Source organism: Gadus chalcogrammus, chromosome 12, assembly GCF_026213295.1.
Source record: "Gadus chalcogrammus isolate NIFS_2021 chromosome 12, NIFS_Gcha_1.0, whole genome shotgun sequence".
In the NCBI taxonomy this organism is placed as follows: Eukaryota; Metazoa; Chordata; class Actinopteri; order Gadiformes; family Gadidae; genus Gadus; species Gadus chalcogrammus.
Genome location: NC_079423.1, coordinates 12,343,785 through 12,346,284, shown reverse-complemented (window position 1 = coordinate 12,346,284; position 2,500 = coordinate 12,343,785). Strand labels below are relative to the sequence as shown.

The 2,500-nt window shown below is 44.6% G+C and overlaps 1 non-coding gene across 1 annotated transcript; it reads right to left on the bottom strand.

Annotated features, from left to right (window-relative positions):
- Positions 1 to 1,095: 1,095 nt before the first annotated feature.
- On the bottom strand, positions 1,096 to 1,215 carry LOC130394858 (5S ribosomal RNA). The gene has a single exon (XR_008897976.1). It is a non-coding gene; the product is annotated as a 5S ribosomal RNA (ribosomal RNA).
- Between the last annotated feature and the right edge of the window lie 1,285 nt (positions 1,216 to 2,500).

Below are 2,500 nucleotides of genomic sequence, written 5' to 3'. Positions count from 1 at the left end.
CTAAAAATTGAATCTGACATGCAGGCCAATGCCGAAGCTTCAGCTGCGTGCACGGAGAGAAAGATGAGTGGTTATCGCACTTTCAATGAGGAGAACTGTGTCCTCACCGACTGGTAGCGCTGAACTTCAGCTACTATTTCGCTGGCCATGTCTTCTTTTTCGTAAAGATTCATGCACCCTGAACAACCCCTGGGTCTCTTATTGACCTCTTCGCCACCATGAAAGACAGGAGAATGGCCTTCATCTACAAACAGGGTGAGTAAAGTAGGCTACCCACCTCCCGGTGTGGCATTACTGTTCCCTGAGGTGTCCGTTTATTATTTTTTGTGTTATTGTATGTCTAATTGTGCATTGTCTGTCTGGAATAAGTTGCATTGGTCAATCAAATGAAGTTGTTGTAGTGTGTGTGTGTGTGTGTGTGTGTGTGTGTGTGTGTGTGTGTGTGTGTGTGTGTGTGTGTGTGTGTGTGTGTGTGTGTGTGTGTGTGTGTGTGTGTGTGTGTGTGTGTGTGTGTGAGCGCGAAAGAGGGCGAGCACGTGTAAGTCCTGGTAACCAGGCGCTGAAATAGCTCTTGTAGTTACATTCAATAGATACAATTTGCGACGTATACTCTTTTCTGTCCCCCACCTTCAAAAAAGCATGTAGATTAAAGGTGTTGTCTCATTTGGCTTCCTCAAAAGAAATCCCCACGCAACACGCCACTGGTATTTTCGCCGTCTTCCCATGGTCTTTGATTGATCTGAAGTGCTTGCGCGTGTTCGTGTGGGTGAAAGTTTAAGAAATGTAGAACTGTCGTTTCAGCTCTCTGGTGCTCCCTGCTGGCAGTATCACTATACCGTCCTCATTTTACACAAAAATAGTTTAGAGAGACGTTGTCAGTCTTTGTATGTTGCTTAAATTCTGCCAAACGGTTGGCAGTAAAGATCCAGGTCACGTCATGCATGAGCTCGAGTTGAAAAAGAAAAAGCTTACAGCACCTGGTATTCCCAGGCGGTCTCCCATCCAAGTACTAACCAGGCCCGACCCTGCTTAGCTTCCGAGATCAGACGAGATCGGGCGTGTTTTTTTTTTTTTTCTTTTGGTGACACCCGTCACTACTTACAGTAACCTGGGCTTCTGAGGAGGTCTCCCATCCAAGTACTAACCAGGCCCGACCCTGCTTAGCTTCCGAGATCAGACGAGATCGGGCGTGTTCAGGGTGGTATGGCCGTAAGCAATTATTGCTGCCGCAAAACCAGCATTTATACAGTAGCACGTAAGGAGTGAGAAAGCTGCTGAGGTCCGACGGTACACTGTTACAAAAACAATCACTAGTTCAATAGAGACGGCAGTAAATTATTCAGTAGGAATCCTTATCCATGTAAACGATTATTATGACATCTGAATTAATTAATTATCTGCAATACACTGTGTGTGTGTGTGTGTGTGTGTGTGTGTGTGTGTGTGTGTGTGTGTGTGTGTGTGTGTGTGTGTGTGTGTGTGTGTGTGTGTGTGTGTGTGTGTGTGTGTGTGTGTGTGTGTGATGTTAAATGTTTGTACCAAGGTTAATGGTTAAAGTGTCGGAGAATTCTTTTATGTTTTTTAGACATCCAATAAAAACATTAATATTAACAGTTTTGGTTATTCTTTGGTGCTGTGTTGAGGTCATTTCTTCCACATTTTCTCGTCTCATTGAGAATTTCAAAATGTGCGAAACAGCGCCCCTCTAAATTGTAAGTACTGAATACGCGGTCAAACACGACATTGCACACTGTATGTCCGTGAGGAAGCCAGCCCGAGATGGCATCCCTTGGTGAAGAAAAATAAGAAGGTTTAACCTATCAGGTGAGGCAACCGTCATGACACTGCCCTACTGTGATTAGTCAGCAGGGTGCAAAGGGAAGCCACTTGGCTTCACACCAATCAAATCAAAGCATCAACGTCAACGTAAACAAATAGCGGGAGATTTGCACTTTGCATTTTTATCATTTTATCGTATAAGCAAGTGCAGTTATGGAGGGTTGAGATTTAGAGTATTTAGTAAAATGAAACCAAACTGCCACATGGGCAGCAACTAAAAATTGAATCTGACATGCAGGCCAATGCCGAAGCTTCAGCTGCGTGCACGGAGAGAAAGATGAGTGGTTATCGCACTTTCAATGAGGAGAACTGTGTCCTCACCGACTGGTAGCGCTGAACTTCAGCTACTATTTCGCTGGCCATGTCTTCTTTTTCGTAAAGATTCATGCACCCTGAACAACCCCTGGGTCTCTTATTGACCTCTTCGCCACCATGAAAGACAGGAGAATGGCCTTCATCTACAAACAGGGTGAGTAAAGTAGGCTACCCACCTCCCGGTGTGGCATTACTGTTCCCTGAGGTGTCCGTTTATTATTTTTTGTGTTATTGTATGTCTAATTGTGCATTGTCTGTCTGGAATAAGTTGCATTGGTCAATCAAATGAAGTTGTTGTAGGGTGTGTGTGTGTGTGTGTGTGTGTGTGTGTGTGTGTGTGTGTGTG